Source organism: Lonchura striata, chromosome 4, assembly GCF_050655825.1.
Source record: "Lonchura striata isolate lonStrDom1 chromosome 4, ASM5065582v1, whole genome shotgun sequence".
NCBI classification, from domain to species: Eukaryota; Metazoa; Chordata; class Aves; order Passeriformes; family Estrildidae; genus Lonchura; species Lonchura striata.
Window position 1 is genome coordinate 66980671 of NC_140706.1, and position 27862 is coordinate 67008532.

At 39.8% G+C, this 27862-nt stretch overlaps 1 long non-coding RNA gene across 17 annotated transcripts in view; it reads right to left on the reverse strand.

Moving 5' to 3' along the window:
* LOC144246137 (uncharacterized) overlaps nucleotides 1-27862 on the reverse strand; it is a 207838-nt gene that overhangs the window by 50810 nt on the left and 129166 nt on the right. For all 17 annotated transcript variants that reach the window (XR_014955237.1, XR_014955230.1, XR_014955245.1 and 14 more), the window contains 3 exons: nucleotides 20368-20451; nucleotides 18611-18705; nucleotides 1031-1210 (listed from right to left, as the gene is read on the reverse strand). This is a non-coding gene — a long non-coding RNA (uncharacterized LOC144246137). The remainder of the gene's footprint in view (nucleotides 1-1030; nucleotides 1211-18610; nucleotides 18706-20367; nucleotides 20452-27862) is intronic.

The window sequence follows — 27862 nt, forward strand, 5'->3', positions numbered from 1 at the left end:
GAGAAGAGAAGAGAAGAGAAGAGAAGAGAAGAGAAGAGAAGAGAAGAGAAGAGAAGAGAAGAGAAGAGAAGAGAAGAGAAGAGAAGAGAAGAGAAGAGAAGAGAAGAGAAGAGAAGAGAAGAGAAGAGAAGAGAAGAGAAGAGAAGAAAAGAAAAGAAAAGAAAAGAAAGGAAGGGAAGGGAAGGGAAGGGAAGGGAAGGGAAGGGAAGGGAAGGGAAGGGAAGGGAAGGGAAGGGAAGGGAAGGGAAGGGAAGGGAAGGGAAGGGAAGGGAAGGGAAGGGAAGGGAAGGGAAGGGAAGGGAAGGGAAGGGAAGGGAAGGGAAGGGAAGGGAAGGGAAGGGAAGGGAAGGGAAGGGAAGGGAAGGGAAGGGAAGGGAAGGGAAGGGAAGGGAAGGGAAGGGAAGGGAAGGGAAGGGAAGGGAAGGGAAGGGAAGGGAAGGGAAGGGAAGGGAAGGGAAGGGAAGGGAAGGGAAGGGAAGGGAAGGGAAGGGAAGGGAAGGGAAGGGAAGGGAAGGGAAGGGAAGGGAAGGGAAGGGAAGGGAAGGGAAGGGAAGGGAAGGGAAGGGAAGGGAAGGGAAGGGAAGGGAAGGGAAGGAAAGGAAAGGAAAGGAAAGGAAAGGAAAGGAAAGGAAAGGAAAGGAAAGGAAAGGAAAGGAAAGGAAAGGAAAGGAAAGGAAAGGAAAGGAAAGGAAAGGAAAGGAAAGGAAAGGAAAGGAAAGGAAAGGAAAGAAAAAAAAAGAAGACGACAAGCAAAGGCAGGTAAAGAGAGTTATTCTAAAGAGAAAAACTCTTTGGGTAAATGCCCTTGGTTCTTTTTTATTTTCCCCCAGGTTCAAATCTACCATTTTCTCCATATTCTTTTTAGCTGACATGGAGCTTCTTCATACCAAGTTGCCTCAATGTTCATCAGAGTAAGAACACATAAAAACTTTGAAGTATTAAAAAAATATTTTCTTGCTCCCAGAGACATTTGCTTGAGGACTTCTCTCCCAGAAAATAAAATTAATTTTTAAAAATTTTGAATACTCACATTATAGAAAACAATTCACTAGAGGAGTATCCATTCAGCCATCTTAAAGCTATTTTTTGATTCAGGTCATGAGAACCATAAAGTGAGTTAACCAGGTCTGGGTATAAGCTACAGCTCTATCTTGATGCTGTATTAGACAGGTACCCAAGCATCCATATGTCCACCCCTTCACTTTGGTTTCTGAAAGAAAGAAAATAAAGTTTGTGAGACTGAAGTGTCCCTGTTTGCACTCTGATGCTTCAGGAGATGCCACACAGCATTTATCTAACACAAGCAAATAGAGCCAAGAAACAAAACACATGAGTTGCAAAAACCAGCCTTTTTAGTATCCAGTGGAGGAAAAGTAACCACTCACTCTTTCCTGAGTATTCCCACTCCTAATTACAAGAAACCATCCAAATGTTCCACCCAGAGGGTTGATATTGCAAAGCAACAGCTAAACACAGCCTTACAAAACACAAGTATTTTGTCACATAAATCTTTCCCTGGCAGTTCCCTTCCACATGGCTTTTTCCTACTTCTCAAACTTCTTGAGGATGTTTGAGGGTGTAGATAACACAAAGTAACCTGTCTTCTTGTAGTGGAGAGACAGAAAGATTTGAAACCGTCTTATCTCGGGGTCATATCCTGCTATTGATTTTTTTTAGCACTCCCTATTGATTCCAGCAGTGAGTTCCACATATGGATCAATACCAGGATATAGCCTTTATTTATTAGTACACTTCTGGTCCTTCCACTCTACCCTAATGCCTCAAAACACATGGAATTAATTACAGCATTCCACATTATATTTGCTTTGTTGTCTTTAGAGGAGTTAAGCCTTCATTTGGTCAACAGAATAATTTGAAAGGATTGTTTTGTGACTTCTGCCATTGATCCAAAAATAGAATCTGTGACACATTCTTTAGGGGCAGGGATGAAGGAGAGGAGCAGAAATATGTGGATAGGCACGTCCTTTGGCTTTACCAGCACTTCCCACTTGCAGCAGCACTAAATTCCCAGCAGAAGTTTCTTGACAATGAAAAATTCTCTGCATTGAGTCAGCGGTCCGTTTGTCCCGACCTAGCCTGATCTTACAGACATCATGTACTGAAGAAATATATGTCGGGCACTTGGCTGAAAGTTCCCCTACTACTCATTTCTGAACTTCATCAACATCTTTTACTTATCAGGTCAGACATACAGGAACTGGAATTTTCAAGGAGTTCATAAAATATGCATTTTTTACTTCCTGGGACTTGGAAGAGCAGCAAGCTGAAACTGACCTGGAAAAATTACTATATATTCTCCAACTGCCAAGAGCAGGACTAATTAATACATTCTCCAACAGCTCCCAAGACCAGGACTAATTTCATCAGTTTTTCAGTAGTTCTGACTCAGGGCCTTGGCCCCATGCTGCAACTGGGCCCTATAGCTTTACCAGCCCAACTTAGGTTTGATACAGGTTTCAAACTGCACAGGAACTGAAAGGTGAAGTGTCTTTAAGCAAAGTGCCTTTCATTTCTCCCTCGTGTCACAGAATTCCTTCACGGATGCAGGCATGGGTTAAAACTGGCCATGGGACTAAACTGAATGTTCTGTCTCCTGAGAAATCAGATCTTCTACACAAAGTTGTAACATTTAATGGCCAAAATGCAACACTATATTTAAAAGCAGAGTAAATAAAACAATTCCTTCCTAGGTGCTATGCCTACATTACCTTTCTGTGCTCTGCAAAACAGCACCAAGGTAACCTTATGCATTCAGAACACTTTTTCTTTAAAAACAGAAAACCAAATAATCTTGTCAGTGTTTCTAGATTTACACTAGAGGCAGAGCAGAAGATGAACAGTCCCAAATTTTTCATCTATTACCCAACCAGTGAATCCTTGTATTGGGATGCAATAAACCAATAGCTACTTTTACAAGTACTGCCTGCACCTGAGTACATTTGATTTCACCTAAGTGGGCAAAGGAACAAATGAGCAAGGAAAAGAAAGTGCAGAGGGAAAACAGAGCTTCAGCATTTGTTCAACTGCCTTGGAGCCTTAGGAAAACATCAGTGCTCTGTTGACTTTACTTCTCTTGTTCTCCTTTACATCACTGGAGGGTCTGGCCTGTGCTTTAAGAAAATACTGCTCCTTTTCAATTGTTAAATAGTGACAAAGTCCAGGTGACCCTAACACAGAGCCGGAGTGGTTTATGTCAGGCCTGGAGATAGTGACTCATGGAGTCACAGATGATCGGTTGATAAATGCCACCAGTATCAGAAACTTGGCCATTAACATGAGTGATGTGAGAACCAAGAGGTTAAGTAAAAGCTGCTTCCATAATGAGGGCACGATACAGAAAAGCAACCATTTCACCCAAGCTTGGATTTTTGGTTTTGTTTCTCTCTTCCCCTTAAAGTGGATTTTACTTCGTAACTTTTGCTTGGTTTCTAAGTTCTTTTTTTAATGTAAAGTTTTAATTTTTCATGAGTGGGAAAAGGCTGCAAAAATGTTAGAAAGAGGTTCAGATGAACCACCAGGAGGTCCACTAGGATTTTTTTTTTTCTCCAAGATTCTGCTGCAACAATGCAATGTGTTTGCCACAAACTGCTGGGTTTTGGAATTGCCTTTGCTTCCAGGTGACTCAGGAGCTGGTTTTAATGTGTTTCTAGGAAAGAATAAACTGTATTATTACATTCATTACAAGCAGTAAGTTCCCTTATCTACAGTCAAACATAAGACCAAGGACTTTGCTGATGCAGAGCCCTCATGAAATCTTCCTAAGTTTTATTGCTTAAATGTATAAGCAGGCAGCACCTTAGACAACTGCTCTGAGCAGTCTTCTTAGCAACAATTCAAGAATTCAATATGTCATTCAAGTCATTGTGTTCCACTTTTTCTAATCTTCAGTGATTTAATGCAAAAAAACCCTACAATTTAGAAAAACTGTGGGAAGCTTTAGCTGCCAACATGCAAAATCCCATTAATTATCAAAGTAGAAGCTAGTATTTCATAGTGGGGATAACTAATTCTGAAGCATTTGTATGTAAAGTATGTATGCTGTATTTTTAGTGCACCAAGCATTTACAGTCATATTTCTTCTCTTCATCATCTTATTTCAATAAGAAAGAAGAAAAAGCAGTTTAGGCCACTAAAATTACAGATGGATTTATGAAAATGCTGTCCACTCATCAGAGGATTTAAATAAATATAGGGAAAGAGGTAAGAAGTCTTCCTGGCTTGTGGAGGCTTTAAGCATAACAGAGAATGCCCTCATAAGGCTCAGTATTTAATGTATTTCAATCTAGTAAACATATTCTCTCTCAAGAGGAAGGGCTAGAGTACAATTGATCATATATTCATCAACAGTAATATGAGCCATTACCAGAAATCCATTTTGCAGTAATAAATATTTTTCTGTTATATTTCAGTTTGAAATTAAGTTATTATTTACCTACAAATACAGGGAAGAGGTGTTTCCTTTTCTCTTTCCATGTTCAAAATTATTTTAATTTAATTATTCATACAGTGGGAAACACAAAAGAAGTCAAAATCAGAATGAAACATCACACATGATACTTTCTCAACCTCTTCAATAAAAACTTCTGGTAGAATTCCTAGTCAGTTCGGGATTTTGGAAATCTTGCTTCTCTCTGGTGTGTGAATAAACATGGAAAGCTTTAAATATCTGCTACAGATCATCTTAAATTTGCTTAGAGATCATTTTATTTTGTGACACTGGTCTTAACACTTGAATGCAGATTTATTAATCCATCTTTTCCCATCAGAAGCCAGACTGGAACCCAGGAGTTCCCCACAACACACATCAGGATTCTGGCAAGGTATGATTTCCCCTACATGATCGTCCCTTTCATCTCTTCCATGCCAGTTTTGCTCTGCTATCAAAACTGCTGAAAGATGAAAATTATTAACCTCATGATGCTCCAAACTTGACTGAACCAGCCCTGAACAACCTGGTCTAGATGGACCAAGTTTGAGCAGGGAGATTCTCATGGCATAATTAAAGGAATTATATATTGTTCTTGACCTTCTGAACCAGGTAGAAGCAAAATTTTTATCTCAAAATGTAAAACTGAAAATTCAAATAAATTTTACATTAAAAAAAATAAGAATTGCTGAGAATGAAAACTACTTTTTGCCTCATATTAGGCCATTATAAGGTGAAAGTGCTGACATTTTTTTCTTTTTTATAGTACTGATATTAATATCAGCCAAAGCTTCCAGACCTGAAAACGAAGTCTTGGATTTCCATCTTGCATTTTTTTGAATTTTCTGGGCGTGGAAATTTGGGTAACATGCTGAACTCAGAAATGATTTGACATTATTAATTTGAAATGAAGAAGTGATATTTGGCTAGAAGTAAGGGGAGGCCCATTCTGTGGCTTAGGAATTCAACATCTGGTTGCAGAAAACAGCCAATAAGCAAATCTTGCAACATTTGTGAGCAAGATGCAAGATTGTAAGACGATTACACCCTGGAATCTGTAGCGTGCAATCCATCCATTTTGGATCATCTAACAACACAGCACCCCTGAAAAGCAGGCAGCACATATTGCAGTGGTTAATAAAAATTTAAATGGCTTGGAACACTCACAGGAAATCACAATTGTCTCCTTTGTGTCACATAAGAAAAGCAGAGCAGCAAAGGAGAGGCTCCTTATGAAGACCAGAGTAAAGGAAAGAATTTGAAAAAAAGGAGATGTTGGATATGTTAGTGTGGCAGACTGGAGATTATTTTGAAGTGATGGAGTTATTATAGCTGTATGAAACCCCCCTTCTTTACAAGGAAACAAAATTAGAAGGAAGAAACCAACAAACACAAAAGTGCACATTATCATTAGTGCTGACTCTTCAGCTCCTAATAAATGAGCCGAGCTGTCTGCAACACCAGAGCACTCACCAGTTTGAAAGTCCTGAAACTTTTCCAGAGGCTGTTTTGTTTATTTCTGTTGTAGCCAAATCCACTTAACAGGGCACTGTGATAAACACCCCTTTCCCCTGAGTTGTCCTGATAGTCAAGAGATTGAGTGCCAGGTGCTCACAAAATGTGGTAAATAATTTTCTGTCTCACCCACTTTAGAAGCAGAGCTGCCATTCTGTGCAAGCCTGCTGTGTTTTCCTGATGTACCTGCTGGCTGCTGCTCTTACTTCGTTTTCTTTTTTCAGGCATTAAGTACAATCTGTGGGTTAATAAAATTTTAAGCATTTTCTACGATGTTCAGTCAGGCAGAAATGACTCAAAACCCCAGAACAGTGTCTTCAGGAGGACCACAAGGGCTTGAAATTTTAAAGGTTGGATCTTAACAGGACCATCACTCTGGAGTTAAGATTAGGTATGGGTTTAAAGTCAGAATATGCCAGGGTAGACCAGTCAACCTGAATAATAACAGGCATGACATAAGCTGTGTTTTCTGACTTGGATACATGGCAGTGTTTATAATTGTTTTCCTCTCTTGGAGTGAGAGAGATATGGTGGAAAACATACTCAGTGTTGTGGGATTTGTGGATAATAAAAACAATCTGTTTATATGAGTTTACTGGGATTTGTCAAAGAGCAAAAGGTGAAAAAACCATATCCAGAAAGAGTCTCAGAGACAGCTTAAAGTTCATGGTTGATGTTGAAGTTCATGTTCCTCTATAGAACAGATGTGTGCTCTACTCTGTGAGTTCATGGTGTTCCTGGACTAAACTGAAATGTTAGGTTTTTGCTGAGGGAATGAGGGGCTGCTCTGCTGAGGCACTGTCATGTCTGTGGAGAGCAGCACTGACAGGCTGCTGCTCTGGGTTAGGCTCTGCACAGCACCAGATTTCCCTCACCCTGGACCAGACCCACAGCCCCTGGCCTTGATGGAGGACTGGTGCTTGCCTGTGATGGCTGCCTAGATGTTTTTACTTTCTTTTCAACACAGGAAGGTATGTGAGAGCTCCTGTAACAGAGGTTGTTTATAACACAGTGCACATCCCTTCTCAATCAGCACAAAGATTGCTGTGGGAAGGCAAAGCTTATTTAATCCAAATACTCTTTCTGAAGAAACAGTTGAATAAGATCAATAAATAATTGACCTAAAGCTTCCATGAAGTTCAAACACTATCAGAAACCTGGGTTTGAAATTGTTGATTTGTCAGTGTCCTTAGATTTTTTTTTTCCTAATCCATCTCATCAATTTAAATATGATCTTCCAGCCCAAATGAGGACTCACATGTTGCAAACATTCAGTTTGACAGGAAATGTGTATTACAAAACCTCCTGTTTCTCAGTAAGCAGATAATGACCCAGTCAGAGAAAACACTGGCAGTGACTTTCAAAGGACTATCAAAGACACTTAGGTTATGTCTAAGTGACCTCAATGATTCAGAGAACTCTGTGACCTCAGAGAGACTTTGAAAAACACTTTTGCAAGCTGGAATGAGAGTTTCTGTGCATGTCTCCAGAACAAGCACCTACACTGGAAGAAATTAGTGAACCCAGCACTGTGGGCATGCCAGGCTTTTTTCAAGAGCCCCATGCCATGGTGGGGACTTGATGGGTAGGGACACAGCTGGCAGCAGCAGTCCTTTACCATGAGCAGTGGTGAAACCAGGGCTGGACAGAAGCAGACCAGGACATCAGACAGACTGATGGTGGCCTTTTGCTGAGACAGTCTCCCATCCCAGCCCAACATGGTCACCCAGCTGGATGGGAACTTGACTCCAAGAGATCTGGGATTTCCACATATCCAACTCCCACACCCACCCACAGAGGTGGCTGTCTCCTGGGAGTAAGCCCCCATAGTTCTCTGCTACCTGGGGCATCATCTAGATCCTCATCCTCATGGAAGGGCTCCTGACCTGGCCTCTCCCTACACCACAGCTCTTGTCCCCCAGGGAAGTGGACATCACTAATTTTTATCATCTGGATAATGCTAACTCATAGGGCAGAGAATGGAGTAACTGCTTTAACTTTCTGGTGTGTTAAGTGGAGCTACTGTAGTTGTGAGTTATTGATCAACCTCTGTAGTCAACTCTATATTTTCCCTTGAAGCCATTTAGCACAAAGTGAGCTCTTGCTTTTTCAAAAGGCATGAGATGGCTGCCCACCAAAAACAATAGTCAGCAGTGGGAAAAGAATGGCTGTCCCCTTTTGGTTAGAGACAAACCTCACTTTAAGTGGGGGGGGGAAGAAAAAAAAAGACAGTCACAGTTTAATAGTTTTAGTGCCATAATAAACTAAAGTTATATTGCAGTGCTGTCTGCAGTGCCTGGCAAAAGCAAGCAACCCATCCACCAGGGTAGACCCCTGTCTCCATATAAATGCTTACTAAAAAGTTAAATGACCTTAGAGGAAGGATTTTACTGTCCTCCTGCTAAAGGAGCTTTATGAGCCATTTGTTCAGCTCAACCCTGTGTCTTGTCAAGAGCACTGGCTGTATACTGCACTTGTCAGCGTTTGTTCTCACGTACTATTCACTTGTATATTTTTATACATTGACAGCTTCTATCATCAAATTTAATGACCTCTTTTAGACAAAGAAGTAACTGACTACTGAGATCTTCCTTTATTTGCAGTAATCCTAACAAACCAATTCCTCAGGAAGCCCTTAGACAATTAAAAAGCATGTTCATTTTGTGTAGAACAGATATGATCCAGAAACCATCTACATGGCACTAGGACAGGTGCATAAGGATAAGACACAGGGACTACTCACTTTTTAAAAAAATAATAAGTATTTTTATCTTAGACACTTTCACATCTGCCTTCAATGAAAATTTGTATTCTGCAAAATATTTCATACTGAACAAATTCCTCTATGAGCCTGAATCTCACTTTATGCTTCATCAGTTAATTGAAACATTTTCCTCCATTTCATCCACAAAGAAATCATCTGAGGCTTGGTGAGACTTCTTTCCAACTTTATAGCAAACATTTCCAATATTCCTTGCCTTCTTGCTATTGTTTTCCTCTTGAAATTCGCACAGGGCAATGCAGACCCTGGGAATATCAATGTATTTACATCAGGACAAAGTCACTTTTGGATATGTAAGTCTCAGGAGTCAACAACACCCCACAAAATAAATATACTGAGTGTAGATTGCATTTATTAAGATTATTGGTTCTGATGGGGAAGATGCAGTTCCCACCACTAGAAGGGAATCCAGCACCTGAAGAAACTCTTATACCAGATGTAATTAAGCCAAATGCACCTCACAGAATTGACTCTGTATTTTGGATCCATTAAAAGCAGAACAATCTGTGGTCCTTTATTAATGTATTCCCATGAACACATTACACAAATGAGTAGCACTGAAGAGTCATGGATTGTGATAGATCTCTGCGAAACCTCTTTACATAGTTAGATGTATGGGCCATTTCCTCAAATGTGGATTTTTAAGGAGAATTTCCCAAGGGAAATTCATACAGGTCTACTTGTTTTCAACAAAATCTTTCCTCTGTAGGGCGGGGAGCAGATAAAATGCTTGCAGAGACTGTTTTGCAAGAAAAGCATTTCTGCTGCCTGTGCCAGTTCCCAGCCAGTGGAACACATCTTGGAACAGGTCTCTACTAGACACAGGGGTGGAACAAAGTTTGGCAAAACAAAGACGTGGTTCCAGAAACAAAGAGCGTCCTGTGAATGACTGATCCACTACAAAAGAAAAGGAAATCGAAGGGGAGGCAGATTCTTCAAGCTGCGTTGTAATGCTAATTCACGAGATTAACTCACCAAAAGAGGTAAGGAGTCTGCTCCGTGGTGCAGCTACTGTACAGTGGAGAATTTAATATACATTTAAAAAACAGCAGCTTTACAGATTGGTGTGCAATGCTCTTCGTTATATCACAAAAAAAAACACATTGAAAAACCCTATTATGCCAGAAGTCAGTTTAATACCAACTATAGATCATATCTTCTGGCTGATCACGTTACGCCAGCTGAGATGGACACAAGTCTGGTCTGAAGCAGGTTATTTTTACCATTTATACAGGCAGTGATTCAGATCTCAATTGTCTCACCTGTATTACATGTCCATGGAAACAAAGCCAAGGGCCAAACCCCTCCAGGGTACCTGCAAACAGCTGGTTCTCAGGAAAGCAGGACGGACCTGCACCTAATCTGACAATCATCCTTCCCCCCTGGGCTTTAAACAACACTGAGAAGAAGGAGCCAGGATGTGATAATAATTTGCTTCCACAGCCTGATGCTGCCATGTGCAGCACACAGGCAAAATAGGCCACAATCTCTTTTAGCAAAGAAGGAAACATATTTACTGTTAGTTAATAAACCATCCTGACTTTATTCCTACAGACTAGCTGAGCTCCCTAAACAGCTCCTGCAAGTTTCAAGAACAAAAAAACATACTGCTTTGTCTTTTAAAATGCTTGAGACCTGAATTCAGCCCAAGCTCTTACAAAGTAATACAGAAGCATGAAGACTGGCCTGGGTAATAGGTGATCAACATGTGTTTCCTAAACCTCATGACTATTAAGCACGATGTATGAGAATCTTTTTAATTTTCTGGTTTGATCTGATTTTATGTGGTTTGTTTGAGAACTGTATGGGGCTTGTTTTCACTGGGGCTCTGCAGATATTTTTACTAGAAAACTTCTGGCCACACAATTGTCACCAGATCACCATGAAATGTCATCAGACACCTGCTCATAGAGTGTGCAGTCCATCTGTGCCTCTCCTCCTGCACACAGCTCCTTCATACCATGCCAGTGCATTACATAAGCTCCCCAGGTCTCCAAGTACTTGAGCCTGTTTGACCTAAATAAATAACCAATTCTGCCACCTCTAAGCAAACCACAACATTTTTCCATGCACCTCTTCTCACAGCATAGTAGTCCATTCAGTGAGGGTGGCAGAACCCAGCCTGAGAAGGCTCAGCTGTGCAGAAATTGTGTTTGGTGGTTGGATTGAGAATTTCAGCAGTGGTATTTGTCCACCTCACTAATATCTCAAAGCCCTAATTTAAACTCCATAAAACAAGCCAAGCTTCATGGAGCAGCAAAGTGCTCTTTACTGGCTTGTATAACAAAACAGACTCATGATTAATTATATCAAGTATAATCAAAATCCTACGCACTATTAATTTAAGATAGGAAATACAGCAGGTAAAATAAGATAATATCTGCTACTGTAATTTCTTTCCCTGAGGACTTTGTTACTGTGAGCCCAAAGAAATAAATGACAGGCAAGGCAGTTACACCCTTTTTTATTTTGCTACCTAGAATTCACTGTGCAAATGTATAGCTTTTTCCTTATCCCTGCTAATACTGATTTTTTTCGCCAGAAACGTTAACAAGATTTTCTCTTTAGTAGGTACAGTCTGCTGCATGTGTGGTGGTATTGGTATGGTACAGAAAGCACAGAGTTAAGAAAATTCATAGATTAATCTAGTCTGATCCCACACCTTCCATCAAAAAGCCTTCCTTTCCTCTGAGCCCTCATGTGCCTGTAAGAACTTTCTGGACTTGCTCCATGACTTTTTTCCAGTCTTATTTTTGCCACTGCTTCACCAAAAAGACTTGTTACTGCGACATTTTTTTTCAATAGAAAGTACTTAGGATATCTTGTGAAATAGTCTAAGGGCTTCCTCGTGCAAAGTATCATGAAAATTCTGGAGAAATCCTAATCCTATTAAGATCAATAGTATCTTTGCCATACACTTCAACACTGCCAGGACTAAGACCCCTTTTGGTTTACAATGATGAGATGTTGTTTGGACGATAAAGTATTCATAAGGATGAATAAGGATGATATTCCTGAGAGGAGGTTTGGGTAAGCAGCCAATCAAAATTATTTGTCAGTCCAGCCTCAGTCATGGCTTTTCCCTAATTTGCATAAAACAACTCAAGATTTGAGTTTCTGTGGGAAAAATAAATCAGGTAAGTTTAGCTTAGTTTTTGGTTTCACTGAAAAACTTACACAGAACTTTGGTATGTCACTGTTTGCTTACAAAACATTCTTTCTGAATTCCTCCACACTTTTTTTTTATTCCTCTGAAGAGTTTTAGGTCATTCTTGCTGGAGGACAAGTGGATTTCATCAAGCTGTAGAACTACTTTGATGGTCTGGAGTGTATTTTACTGGGTCATGGATTTGCTGCCTTTAACATTTGCTTAAAAGCATGTCATCACATCTCAAACGAAACCAGTTCTGTCATTTGAGTGCTTTTATCAGGCTTTGCTGTCCTGGTATGCGATGAACCACAAAACTTGTTACGTACCCCTTTAAATTATTATTTTACTAGGACAAATGAATGAAGTTAAATTTGTATTTGGGGTTGTTCTGCTGGTGTTTTTGGCTGGTAAAACTATGAAGTTTTAGTCTGTGGTGGCTGGTGGGTAGAGCTTGCTTGTCAGTTTTCTTTTGCCTTATGTGTGTTTGAGTGTGTGGTTTGGTGTTTGTGTAGTAGGGTTTTTTTTAAAGTTTGCATGTTTGGCTTTTGCACTGTGAGCCGTTGGATCTTTATTCAGTCTGGCTTCTGCCATCACAAGTAGGTGTCAGACCCACGGCAGCATGGGTGAGGTAAAGATGGCAAATAAATAAGTGGCAAATAAAAAAAGAGAGTCTTAAGTTTCCTACAGTATCCACCCAACTGAGATTCTTTAGATTATTTCCAAAACTCCTAAGAGTCTCTAAAAACTCAGATATCATCTAAGCAGACCACTATGCCGCTCCATTCCAAAGCTGCTAGTAATTTTCAATATATCTTCAAGTCTCTTTGCCTGAGAATATTCTGAGAAACCAGCAGGATTCATAATCAGGGTTAATTCTGACTGTAACAACATCAACTTTTATTTATACCAAAGTTACAGGGAGGGCATCTCCCCTTTTAGTGCAGATGAATTATTTAAAAGGGAGGAGAGGAGAGATAGGATCATAACCAAAGTACGTGCCTTATCAAAATTGTCAGGGCTTTTACATTCCATTTCCTTGTGATAAGACTCTTGTGCTGAGCTGGTATTCGGAAGTGAGCCCAAAGGGCTGACTGATAAGTTTACATAAGGAAGGAAATAATCAATTTAGGGCTGTTACTGAATGAGCTCTTATCATGTTCATTTCCTCACTATTGCTTCTCAAGCTAAATATTACATGTTTAGGAGCAACTTCAAAAGATTTAACATTCTAGCCTCTGCATTTTATTAAGGAAAACTCTTCCAATAGCATGAAGCATTTGCTTGCAGCACAATAAGTTTGTCATTCATGCATTGACTGACAAACTTGCATTTTAAGACACTAATATTTATGTTGAAGGAAGAAATACATCCTTGAAGGAAGATTACACTTGATTATACTTTTTTCCAGCTTGCTATCTAATATTTGAAGCACATTAAAAATATCCTAAAAGGTATTAATAGGTAGTACACCAAATTCCCTTCTGTAGATTTGCTTCTCCTTCTCCTGTAATGTGCTTTGTTTAACTGCATTAGTGTACTTTTTCTCCAAAAAAGATGGCTTTTTTAAGACCCTGATGACAGCAGTGAGATTTGTGGGTGCACATGACTTGTCACACTAAAATTTAAATATGTGGCTCTTATTTTGAGTCTGCATTAAACTGTAAAACAGTATACTGTGTCTGGTAAGTGACTGACTGTAGCCCCTTTGTCCACAGTAGTCTGACAGTGCTTTTGAGAGCTTCATCCAGGGCAAAATCTTTTCCACAAGATCGAAATGGAATTACTGGGAAAGAGTGGGGAGGGATAGTCCCAACTTAAATAGAATTATAGTAGCATTTAAGTTGATTGTATCATGTATTGGTACTACAAGTGTAAAACAACTACAAGTTTAAAACACTACAGCTTTCATATGATGTCAATTTATATTTCTCTTTACTTGACCTGGTTCCTACCTTGTTCACAATCAGCATTGAGGAGGATCTGCTCAGGTCTTAGCTAGGATGTTTGATTTTTCACAAACACAGATTACATTTGTATCCTAATATATTTTTGACAGGACTGTGTCCAGTCATTAAGGAAAACCACAGAGATCCTCTAACACTGCCATGGCTATAGAACATTTTTCATTGGCATTCAACTGCTACAGAAAGTGCACCCATGGGCAATTCCCTCTGCCAACAAATTTAACAGCAATACCATGATCAAGCTTCAACTGAGAGAAAAATCTGGGAAGGAATGTACTTTCTCTCCTGATCCAGCAAAGCCTGAAGTTTCAGATCATCAGGACACCTCACAAGGTTCATCCACTCCACTGTGAGGAACCTCCTTCCAAAGCTGACATTACAATTGCTTTGCTCATGTTTCAGCATTGTTGGATCCAGGTATCTCATGCTAGCACATCTTTAGTTTCCAAAACTAGATTTATATATGGAGCAGACTACTTCCTTTCTGGAAAGGTTATATACCTTTCATCACCTGTAATGAATATATAGCTTAATGAATTCATCAGGAGCCTGATGGAAAGATCTTGAAATGAAGTGAAATCTGTTCAACAGTTTGCTGCCTGGAGAAAATACAGAACACTCAGCTTGGACACAAAGGAGGATGCATTTGCATTTAACAGCCAATTTTAAGCAAGAAATTCAATGCTTCTCTGCCTGGGCCCCATGATGTGTGCAGCCTCAGCTAGGCTTTGATCCAAAACCCTTGACCTAACTCTCCAAGGTACAAAGACTGTAGCACAGGAATTGTTTGATATAGATGCTCTCTAAATTGTTTCCCAGAGAACATTCAAATAAAACAGGCATTGTACTTCAGTAGCCAGCCCTGTCCTTCTGTAGGAAAGCTGACATTCATTTACAGAGAGGGCAGCAAAGTTGTCCAAGGATCATCAGGTGCTAAAGAGAAGGGCAGGGCCTTCCTGCTGTCCAGCACATCCAGGAAGATGAGGAGATCACTGAAACCATGCAGCAATGAGTAATCAATTGTTCCGAGTGAGACTTTCTGTGCTACCATGTCTGCACACTTTATAAATCATTGACAGGTTTGTTATGCAAGTGGTCAGTGGTACCTTGTAAACAGAGCTTCTCCATGCTCTGTTGATCTTTCCACTGCAATTTGTTGCAGGTCTAATAGCTGTTTAAATAATTTCTGACATGGAAAAAGCCCAGGCCGGATCCAAAAGTGTAAAGCAGAAATCTTAGGCTTAGCTGCTAAATCCAGGCAGCTACCACTGAGCTCAGAGCATCTGCATTCAAGTGCTTGGCATTGTCAGTGCAGCACACTCAGAGCCTTCCCAGCAAGTTCTGACTGCCACTTCCAATGCCTCCATTTAGGGGATCACAACTGGAAATTCTGGGACATTCAAAAAGGGAGGTGAAACTTCAGAGTGGAATTTCTAAACAGGCTGTTTAACCTCTTGGGTTCGGTCTGTCTGCACGTAAGGGACAGAAATAGTTCCTTCAGGAGGTCAGTTTTTCATTATTTTTATTATTATTGTTGATGCTGCCATTGGTCATAATTACCAGACCAGATAATTGTCAAATCAGTAACATGAGTTTATGTCACCTGGCTACTTGGAAAGTAGATTGGTTCCTTTTCCTTGCTTTCTGTGATGATGAGAAAATCTAAATATACCTGGGCTGATAACACCAAATGCTGTGTACACTGGCAGCCCCTGGAAACAAAGTTTAGTCAGATGGCAATAGATTTCAATAAAATACTCTGGATTTACACCAAAAGGAATGAGAGCAGACTGAATTTTTATTAAATTCACCTGTGTTTGTAATCACAGGCTTACTAGCCTACTACCAAAATTTCATCTAAAAGGCATCAGTGCTAGTGGCAAAAATAGCATTCTGGCCAGAACAAATATTTTACTTTCAGTAAATAAATTTTCACCTTCCTGCCTAAGAATAATGTTGTTGAGCTACAGCTGAAAAGCTCAGAAGCCTTTGCTTCCAATATAAGCTACTAATGAATGTAAGGGACACTGACTGCAGTTCAAGATCGAGCAGATCTTCCAATGAGAGGCTAGGAACTCCACAGAAGCATGATCTAATGGAAAAAATATGATTGAATGCAACCTTGGTAGAAAAGTTCCTTATATTTCCCTTTTTCAAGGGACATTTTTACTGGTATAGCATTAGCTAATTCTGGGAAATGTCAAGTCTGCCTACAAAAGGATTAGGAAAAGGGGTTTAGAAAAATATGACACATAAATCAAGGTTAGCCATAAAACTGCAAAAGATAGGGGTTTTTTAAATTATTAGTATTTTTTTTGAAAAACCAGGGCACTCCATTTTCATCAAGTGTCTGCTCTGTACCCTTTAGCGTAACTTAATAAGCAGAAACACAGGAAAAGAAAAGGCAGTAAAACGCAGATATGGATGTTTATCTGGGAAGGTTTTAACTTTGCCATGAAACTGATATCCCTACAGAAAATCCATACTGAAACCTCAGCCTGAGCACCTACCTCCCTACCCCGCCACACCTATTTTCCTGCATTTCCATTTTTCAACGTGCAGGAAGGTGTTGCAGCCTGGAGGACTAAATGAGGCATCTGGGATCTCAGTGCCAACAACACACAGAGGTCACTCAAGCCATACTCCTCAGGTCCTCACTCCATCCCAGAGCATCATTCCAGCTGCAGGAGGCTGTTGTGTGCATCACTCCTGGTGTGGCAGGAAATTGGTCCTGGCATGGTGTACATTTTCCCTTGTTATCATTATTTTCATTCACAGAAACAGTTTAATAACCAGCAAAGGGAGAAAGTGCCTTAAGCATTAGGATGTTTTGTCTAGGATCCTGGCTCCAAGCCTGGAATTTTTGTCATTAGGTGATATGATAACAATAGCAAATAATCATGATAATACCAATATGATAAACAATATCAGAAGATAAAAGTAACACAGTGTAAGCACTCTTTGACTATTTTGTCTTTTTCTCACTTGCATTATGGCACACCACTGATTATCTGCTTTCCTGTATGAGTCACCTCAAGTTATATCATTTAGTCTTCCAGAGGGTTCAGAGGATATCATAAACCATGGAGAGCAAAGCTTGCTCTGCACCCTAATGTAATCTCAAGTGCCTGGTGCTATAATTGTCTGCCTGCTGACTGTTCTGCTTATGGGGCATTTAAAGCAAAGGAAAACAATGCCTGACTGCAATTTTTTTCCTCCATTCATACTCCTCTTTAGACCTGATGCTTTCTCTCACCTTCTCTTGCCCATCTTTCCATTGCTCCCTTGTCCTTCCTTTTCTCAGCCTCCTTCCTTCCTCCTCAGTCTCCAGGGTGAAATGAATCCTTTCTTTTTCCTAAGCCTGAGACTGAACTCATGTCCACAGAACCCTCTAAAAATTATTTGGGCTCCTTCAGGGAGGTGAGGTAACCTATATTCTTAACTAACAGCCATAAAATCTTCAAGTGCACCCAAGAATGCTCTGGGCATACAGTCCAAGTGACTGTGGAGCCATGCAGCAGATCCCACCATAAACACAACCAAACCAAACAGAAACCACAGAAAATGTGCAAGAATGCATTGAAATATCAGCTATATCCCTCCTCCATCCCTCCCATCTGCTCCCCAGACTAGTGTCACAAAAATATTTGGTAAATGTCATGTAACCATCATTTAAATGTATTAATTCATCTAGTTTTCATTCCATCTACTTCCTGAATACAGTCAATAAATTATATATGTTTATGTCCAATATTTTGGAAATGTTTATAATCCAAAAGCTTCCAATTTCCTTTTTTTTTTTTTTTTTTTTTTTGGTAGAAGTTTTGTATTGCTAAGGCAGAAGATAGAACAGATTTCAGTGTATCATTCTGGTGTAACAGGATGGATTTGTTCTAAGGAACCCAAGTTAGGAAAAGATTTTTTTTCACATCTACACATAGAGTGTCTGTGCATTACATTTCAAGCTTACACCACATGGGGGTTTTTAATTCTATTTGCACAAAATTTGTGTATGCAAACTGCCACTGCACTCCTTATGCACACAGTTCTTTACACAATTTTCTCTGAAAAAAAAAATTGCATTTTGCAAGTGTTGTAAAATTATCAAATATCATTCCATTGAACATCAAAGTGGGTGAAGACTTTTTTCCAAAGTGTGGGCAAAATTAAATTATTCAGTCCTGGTATAAAATAGGCCAAAAGGCATAAAAATAGTCCAATAACAAGACTCTACTATGATCAGCTGATACCAAAAAGCAGGTGTTTAAATATTTTTTAAATTAAGTCAGTGTTAATTCATTGTTGTGTTGTCTGCTCCATGAAATCCAATTTGAAATTCAGTGTCTGCCTATGCTGTATTTTAGAAACACTTTCCCACAATTTCTGAATGATCAAAAATGCAGCCACACTAAAAAGGTGCTCCTCTCTAGCACTTCATGCTGCAGGTTATGACATGATCTTTACTTCCACTATTCACTCTTTATTCTGTAAATAATAGATAATTATACATTATATAAAATGGTAATTATTGTTCATTTCATCATTTTTGAAGAGCTACCTGCAAAACAGAGCTACCTGTGAAATGCATTTGTCACTACAGAACTTATTTTTTAAATACCAAATTTACAATTAGGGATAAAGGAAAAAAAAATGTGCACAACTACAAAGTTTGTTCAGGGAATGTGACACACAGAAGTCTTCAGCCTGTCAGGTACATTAGGGATGGCCCAAGGAGTTCACACCTAACTTACCTGTGGTGACTGGAAACAACAGGAGTGAAGTGAAGCTCATCTCATGACCAAAGGAGTTTGTTGCTCTCAGCTCCCAACTTGTGCCCCACAAAATGCTGTAAGAAACCAATTTTCAAGTTTGCACTTGAAACCATGCTAAAGGTGAAGGGCCCCAAACCCTGCAAGGCACTTACAGCCAGGCATCCCTTGCAAGTTTTAATGAGTGATGGAAAAGTTAGAAAGCAGGACCATAATTTTTCAAGCATTTGGAGGCCTGAGTAATGTTAACACGAGTGCAGAACAGAAATGTTTTTCTTTTAATCAGGTTCTGAAGCAATGCCAGCACCATCCCAGCATAAAGGCACAGAGTAGCATTCAGAAAACACCAAAATGCTGATCTGTGGTACCACCCAGTGCCTGCTGTAAGTCACAGAGCACACATTACATGTTACAGACACTGTACAGTCTCACTGGAATAAAGGTGGTCTTGCTTTTCTTTCCAAAAGTGAAAGGTGTAATCTACTACTTTTCTGTGAACATTTTTGAAGCAATGACCACGGGTTCCAGTCCTATCTGCAGGAACAATCTGACTTGCCTGCATTTTCCCATACTTATGGTTTACATTCAGCTCTCAAAAATGGTTCAAAACTACCAAACCCACAACAGCTGTTTTCAGAAACAAGCATTTCTTATCATTCAGTATCAAGCATCAGAACCCATTAGGGTATGGAAGGAATGCCACAAATGAACTGGGTTTCTAGAATCCTAGGAGATTTGTTTCAGTTTCTAATCAAACTGGTTCCCAGACTTAATTCAATCAGCCTTTATTTTTCCTACACTTGGCAGGAGAAGGACATTTTTTTTTTTTTTCAGAAGCAATTACTGTAAATATAAATGGCTAAGCACTCAAGCAGTATATTAACAATTCTAAATCTTTTTCTTCTGCTCTTGATCATAAAAACCCTTCCATGCAAGCAACAGTAATGCCCCTTTTTATAGCATAAAAAGTATAAAGAAAGACCATCTGGGTTGGCATGCCTCCCTTTCTCATACTCTACAGAGATTCAAGGTGACCCCTTCCAATGTTTCAGACTCCCTGATCCCTTTCAAAATTACTGGAGACTTCTTCCAGCTTATCTTATTCACAGGATCTTTTAAAGTGCATCACATGTATTAGAGATGATGGAAGAGGAAAGAGGGAGAATTATATGAACTGAAACAGTTGCTATGACCCCTGTACATTTCAAGCTCATTTTGAAACAAATTTGTCCAGTTAGAGGATAGTGACTTCCCATATTAAGATCAACAAGGGGGAAAAGTATGTGAGACTGACTTTCACTGCTAAAGCAGCTTTAAATGCTAATCATGTGGTGACACAACATGCTTAAGTGTTGAAAAGACAGGACCCTGCCATAATCAAAGTGACACTGCAAGAAAAGCCTACTTTAAGCAGGGAAAAGCTTTAGGTTTGTACAATGGGCTTCCCAGATAAAACAGCACAGGCAATTGCAGTAGTACAAATATATATACACACACTCATAAAGAAGGGGATAGGAAAATAAAGAGATGCAGGCTTAATTTCCAAGAGTGAAGCAGTGAAGATGGTTTATATTCTTGAGCTGAAAATAAGCACTGAATTAATAACTATCATCAGAACCTGAACAATCAAATATGTGTTCACTTCTGGTGGCAGACTTGCAAGTGATTAAGTATTTTTACACTATTTCAACAACAAGATCACTTAACCCCATTTACAACCAAGAAACACCATTGATTACCTAAAATTAGGGAAAATTCCTTTTCTTGTACTTCAGATGTGTGAAGTCCTTTTCTTGTACTTCAGCTGAGAGTGTCAGAAGTCCCTGGCAGAGAAAAGGAAGAAGGTTAATATTAAAAGGTAGCAGCACCTCTGAAGAAGTACACCACATAACAAACTACTACCCAGACACAGTGTGAGGTGACAGGAAAGTTCTTCTTACAGGAAATTCCCCAATTATCCTAATTTAATGGTGCATGTTTTAAACTAAGGAAGGTCTCTCCCTTACAACATACATTAAAAGAATATTGACCTCATAAAGTATATAAAGTATAACCACACAGGCAAAGAATTATAAAAACTCTATGAGAAAGGACAGGCATCCTCCCTTGCCAGCTGGTGTTGAAGAGGTATCAGAAGCAGACCTCTGCATTTCTTCCCTTTCCTAAATTCATAGCACTACCCTCACATCCTTCAGCACTGGTTTTACTAAGAATAGTCCTATAGAATTTTCACACCAAATGAAAATACTGAATATAAATGTTTTAAACAGACCAAAAGAACAGATCAGGACCATGGCACCTGCAGCAGAAACACAACAGAGATAATGTTTATTTTTATGATTTTCATTTTGACCATTTGGTTTCATTACATTTTATGAAGAGCCTTTTAAAAATCTTTTAACACCTGGTTACATTGTTTTTCTTTTATTACATGAAGAAAGGCTGTGATGTCTACCTGTATTTCATTTAATAAAGTCTCTTATGCTGTAGCACAAAGCATTAGGAAGTTACCTAGTTCCTAAAGAAAAGCTCTTTAATGCTGACATTGTTGAACTTACTCATGTTTCCTTCTTATTTATTCAAGTCAACTTCTGTAACATTTCCTTATCCTGGATTTTCATTCTATTTAACCAACATAAAGGCAACCCTTCACAACCTAAGATGAACATCTTGTATTTGCATGGGGCTTTTTTTTAAGGTTTAATTAGACACTTTAACAATGTCAAGTTGTTAGGCAACAATTTACAGTCGGGATGGGTTACAAAGGAAGCTCCCAGATCACAAAGGTCCCAGAGCTTTTGAATGGTTTCTCCACTTTTTTGTCTGTGCACGCTGCTGTGTGCTTAAAGAGTGACATCACTCATCTGCATTATTGTGCTGTACATTCATCAAAGTACTGATTAGAATCTAAAAGTTCTCAAATAGCAGTAAGATTTAGTAATTTGTAATCAGATACATAAGAGTGAACAAAAGGAAGTATCAGTGCTTTCAAAGGGAGTTTGTGACCTTCTGGTGCAGGTTCTGGAATGACTTTCTCTGCTGATTTTAAATTGTACCTGAATGGCAATATTAACAAAGCAGCTGGATGTATATTCCAGCTGAGAGGAAGTCAAGAATCTACTCTGTAATTACATTTTGATACTTTAATGTTTTAGGAGTATTAGTACATGAGAAGGCAGAAAGACATGAGCAGCTAAGTACAGTGAGAGTCTCAAATTTTTCATTTGCAGTGGCTAACATTTGTAGTGGTGATGTTCTAGTTTCCCAGGGGCATGCTGCTGCATTTTGACCAGTTTGATGCCATGGAAGCTTTGTCTTCATCACAGATCCGTAATGTGCATGTGTTCATACTACATGAAAAATGTTATGATAGCTGACATTAAATATATGTGGTGGGTATGAGCTCTCTCTCTCTCTGAGGCCAAGGAGAAGATTTCAATCTATATTATGGTATGAAACAAGCCAAGCATTTTATTTTTATTTCTATCACAAAGAAACCCATTTCAATAGCAAACTTGTCTCCCTTCAGAGCAGCTCTCATGTCTGCATAAATGCCAATAAATCACTCCATACTTGACTATTCTAGTGCACAACACATCCCAAAGAAAGTTTAGGGTTTCAAGTCGAGACATCTTTGTCAATGACCTCAAGGCTCTCACGGATCTCAGGTGGAACCCAGCTCATGAGTTCCCTTCTCACTTTCAGCCTCCCAGGCAATATCTGCTGCTTCCAGTGTTTCATTAGGTTATTGCCTTGCTTACAAAATGCAGATGGTGTTTAGATGACAGGCAGGGGCCTTGTTCCCACCCAGCAAGGCCCGTGTCTCTCTTTTGAAGGTACTGACGGCGTATTTCAGTGCAGATACTTGGTCACCACCTCCCACAGCCAGACAAGGATCCACAAGAATCTCTGGACTTTCCATCCCAGCCAGGGGCCTGCAGGGACCCCACTCAGCAGCTCAGAGCTGCTTCAGACTGTTCAAAATTGTCTTCAGCTGCAACATCCTCCCAAGGGCTGCTGCAGCAGCTGGGGCTTGCCAGAGTACACAGATGGTGTAAACCTCTCTCCTGGCCAGCCTCAGCTACATCCCAAGGATGCTCCCCCCATGGAAGGCACAGCAAGAGGATGCTGCAGGGGCCAAGCTCCTGAAGCTCAGGGGTACTGAGCAATTCCCTTGTGCAAGGCAATGGATGTAAGCTCAGCACTACTTCTTGCAGACAGGGATTCTCCCCACACACACTGCTCTCATTAAAGGAAAGTTGCCATGTGTTAGATAACCCTAAATTATCAGCGAGAAGGAACGGTGGGAAGCATTTCCTTCACATGACTGGATGCTGAGCACTTTACTTAGGTTTTAAAAATCCCACATCAAGCAGCTTCCCCAAAACGCACAGATGTCCATTTGTACAGCTCAGGGGGTGAAAAGTTCCTGCATATTCCGGGAATACAGCTACATGTCTGCACATCCACAGATTTTGGAAACACTACTGGCTGCTTCTATTTCCAAAGGTTGAGTTCATACTGTATTGTAACAGATCATTTCAGTAGGTCAAAGAGAACATGAACTCAAGGTCTGGAAGGAAGGTCCCTTACGGGGGCTCTCAGAATCTGCTGTTGTTTTCAGCTGCAGCCTTGTTTTTCAGAGCTCTGCCAGCAGCAGCAGCTCCTGCTCACAGAAGCAATTTGATTTTTGGCCATTTTTACAAAGCACACATTTCCCATTCTGCAACCCACGTTCTGCCTTTGTTCATTGTCATTAAAACTTCACTAACAACAGGCAGGGGTGTAAATGAATGGAGACTCTGCTCCCCTCTTCTGTTTCCTGAACTCCAGCCAAAATCATCGCGTTTCATACATCCTGAGTAAAATCATAAATCCTTCCCCACGGGGAGCAGGGTGTTCCCCTTGGAAGTAAGCCTGTGGTTCCAAACTACTTCAGGAATATAGGCCAGGTTTCTAAAACTGAAACAGAGACATGTCTGACTTTTTTTGTAATACATATCTTTTGCTTCCTTTTCTCTGAAAACAATGCTTTGCATGTTTTTAAAATAATATTCCCTTCTGAATCTATACATTTAAAATGTGCATAGCTGAGCTGACAGATGCTATAAATTGTCCCAGCTCAACTGGAAATGAGGAATCTATTCTGCCTTATGCAGGGGGAGGATGTGTAGAATTTCAAACCCATTTTTATATGCAGCCTACTTATGCTAAGATGTTGTTGGAGATCACTTGGTTCTGACCTTTATGATACATTAAAATACTTCTGTTTTTTCTCACAATTTTCATTATTAATCTTCTCCCGGATGGTATAGCCTACAGTATATTCATTTATTAGTGAAATTAAATTCCAACAGGGAGAGCACTTGGGTAAAACATCCTCAGGCTTTTGGGTATTCTGAGGGAAATCATGTGTATAAATGAGCTCTTTTTTTCTGTATATATATGAACTTTTCCCAGAAAATAAAGAGGCAGCTACTTCACTGAAATTCTGGTAATTATCCTCATATATAATGTGAAAGTAATGAACTATCATGGCCCATAAAATAAGTGAAGTCCAGTAAATAAGCAGTTCTTGCCAGAAGTCAGCATGTTTTTCTAAAACCTTTGCATGCTGGGCTTTGACTGATTCAGTACAGCAGGTTCATTAAGTCATTAAATCCCTTCTGTGCATTAAAGATCTTCTGCTGTTCCTGGCACGCACTGGCACTATGTGCACACTGGGAAATTCCCATCTCTCTGCCCAGGAATATCTGTTCCTTTTCAGCTTGCACTGCAAACTCAGCACCTTGTTCTGCATTCATGTCCATCAGTGATTTGTGCCAGCCATGTCAGTCAGGAACAGAATTGTTTTAAACTAAAGAAAACTTCTTAATCACATTTTACTTTCTTTTTCTTTTTTCCCCCCATAAACTGGATGTGAAGGGAAATGCTAAAGCACTGCACAATCTAGCTCATTATAATTCAAAAATAGAAACACGGTAGTAGCTATCTTTCATGATAGGGCCTGGACTTTGTGTTTCACCATTGCACCAGAAAGTGAAAAAGCAGCTTAAAATCACTGTGTACCAAACTCTGAAGATCCACCAGATGCAAGAGGGTCAGACTCAAATTATTTGACCTCCTTCAGTATTCTTATGTGCCCTGAATGACAATGCTCCCTGCTGAGGGTTTTCCAGCTTGTGCCACAGGACTCAATTAAACAAACATCAGCCAACCTCTGACCCCAGCATGCCTCTTTAATGCTCACATTATTTGCCCATCCATAAGGCAGACAAGTCTCAGGCTACAGTTGCTCCAGAAACTTGGATAAGGTGCCACAGAGAAAACTGCAAAACTCACGTAATGAAAGTACCAACCAATTTTTCTAACCAACAAAAGGCTCCTTCTGAAAGCAACACAACCTGAAGAACACTTCCACCTGGTCTCAAAAACAAATTGCAATTTTTTGCTACGTCACAGTATCACATAATCACCTGCAGCCACTAAAATCCATAGGAAAACACATCAAAATTTTAGTAAGATTGCTGGCAAGCATGGGGTTGATTCAGGAAAGCTGCTTCCAGAGTCATGCCCAGTGGCATCATAGTTCATTACTGCAGCAAGTTCATTCAAACAAATCTCATTTCTGATTAGGTTGTATAACAGGGTCAGTAGCATTTGAAGGGCTGACGTGTCATTTTCATGAGTATGATATCCTTTGTGCTCTGAGAAGGAAGGGAAAATGATTGAGGTTATCCACCATTATAGAGAAATGTGATGCCTGGTTTTAAAAGTATTTTACACTCGACTCTTTTCCTGGCTCTCTGCTTGCAACATCTCTGTGGTGAATTTCTGAATTGAACTGTGGGGGTGGTTTTATTGCTTCCTGGCCATAAATGAGAACGTAGGGTCATTTTTAAAAATCAATTACCTGTAAAATGCAGTGTCAGATGTTAATATTTTTTCCCTCTTTATTTAATAAGGGGAGCTAAAATAATTTGCTCTAAGCACAGTTTCTGTGGAAACACCAGTTGCCTGTCAGAGTCATTGTCAGTCACAGGAATTCTGCAGAACTAAAGCAAAGAATACTTGGTTTTGGTGTATTTTGGCAAAGCTGCCAGTAGTATAAAATCACCTTAGCACTGGTATGCACATCTGATGATGCCCACAAGGTTGTCCCCAGGGAGAAATTCACTTCCTGCTCCCTGGCTGAGACCCAGCAGCTGGGCATGTACTCTTTGCATATCATTTACACATCTTTACATACATCTATATAGATATCTTTGTATATCCTGATGTAAAGGAGACCGATTCACTCTTCACATGCCAAAGCCCTCCTAATTTTGGAAACTCATGTTACGGTCTGCAGGGAAGAACATATTGTAGCAGAATGTGGAAACCTACCTCAAGGGGCCCAGTCAAACTGAATTCAACTATAAAGGTCTGTGCCAAATAAACATCACAGAAGCCTCCAGAGACCAAAGAACCTCTTCAATCCCATCTCAGAGAAAGGGGGTAAAAGAAGGAGGAGGATTCCAAAAGATGCAAGCCTGTGCTCTTCCAGAAGGAATGTGAGCCAGCACAGCATTGCCTCCTGTGAGGATGTGTGGATTATTTACCACAGGCTAGCTAGCCCTTAAACAACACAAGAGCCTTGGAGCAGACACATGATGAATTTTCTCTCTCAAGCAGGCTACTTGAGCTTTACTCTTGTGGTTTTTGAAACAAGGAAAAACACTCCAGGAAAGAACAGTGTAAACCATATCTCAAATTTAAATATTTATATTTTCTATATATTGCACTTGAAATTCAGGCTGCATATAAACCACAGGTTTTGGAGAGAAATTAGATAGTTATAGTTGGGAAATCACAGAATTTAGTGAACATCGAAGAGCTGTTTTGTATTATTTCATCTCATCTTTAAAAGAAAAACTGCATGACACTGACTGACAGATTATAATGCTTAGGGTTAAGAGGAAAGAAGATGATAGGTCTCTTATATTTACTCTATAGCAAATCTGCAGCCAAATGCTCTAAGGAAAAACACAAAGTCAACTCAGCATCTGTAAGATCAATATAATTCTTTAAGAGGAAAGAGTTCTCTATTTAACTTATTTTTCTCCCACAGGGGACTGTGTCAGACTGTTGCAGGAAGCAGTAAATTGCAGAGTTTGTGGACTCTGCTCAGGCACAACAAGAAATCACTGTAATTCAAGTAATGAAGTAAAAAATATCACAATCCAGTAGAAAGTAGCTTTCATGTTCTGTACTGCAGCTAAAGTTTTGGCCTCAAACTGTGTCAAATAATCCACACTGCTTGAGACCTGGACCTACATAGCCTGAAGTACCAAGCTGAATATCCAGTCTTTACAGTCTGCAATGAGTTGAAGAGTAAAAAACACTTTTCTTGTTTCCATGGAATATTTCAGGACTCCAGGAAAGCTTCCTGATAGGCGACCCCCAATCCTGAGTTGTGGCTGAGTTCACATTCAATTGGTGTGGGTATGGCAAAGCTCTTAACTCACTCCCAATTTATGCACAGGAAGAGAAGCTGTGAGAGAAAAGCAGTATCTGGACAGAGAAAATAACAAAAAAGATGGTGAAACCGTCCTGAAGTCACATGTACATCATCACCCTTCCCCAGCAGAGGGACTGGTAGCACATTAATGAAGAGGAGTTTGAAGGACAGCATTGAAGAAGAATATGGGATTACCATTCCTCCTGGATAGTTGAGATGAGCTTGTTGGAAAAAACAAAATTGTCAGTAGGGATTGATGGAGGAATCACAAGACTGGATGGAGGAATCACAAGACTGACCATCAGAGGGGGAAGGAATGGCCTTCAGACTGAGGACAAGAAGGACACTGAGGGAAAGAACAGGTACTCAAAATTATGTTCTAGGAGTGCCATCTTGGCAACTACACTCTGGAGGAGCTGCTCAAGGGAGGACTGTAGCTGTCATACACAAGACACAAGGAAAAGCCCAGTCAAATATTTTAGCTGGCTAAAAACTGCCCTATCATTCAGTTAATGTGAAACAGAATCAGCAAAAGGTACAACACAGGCATAGGTCAAGCTGAAGACAGAACTCAGATTATAGCTGACAGGTTAGACCATGCCAATATGTACTCTGATTAAGAAAGGAAATACTCTTCAGCATGGAATTGAGAGAATGCATTATTTGGCCTTTTTTTTTTTTTTTTTTAATGTTAGCATGGAGTACTTGATAGCTGCTGTGAAAACTTCCTGGCA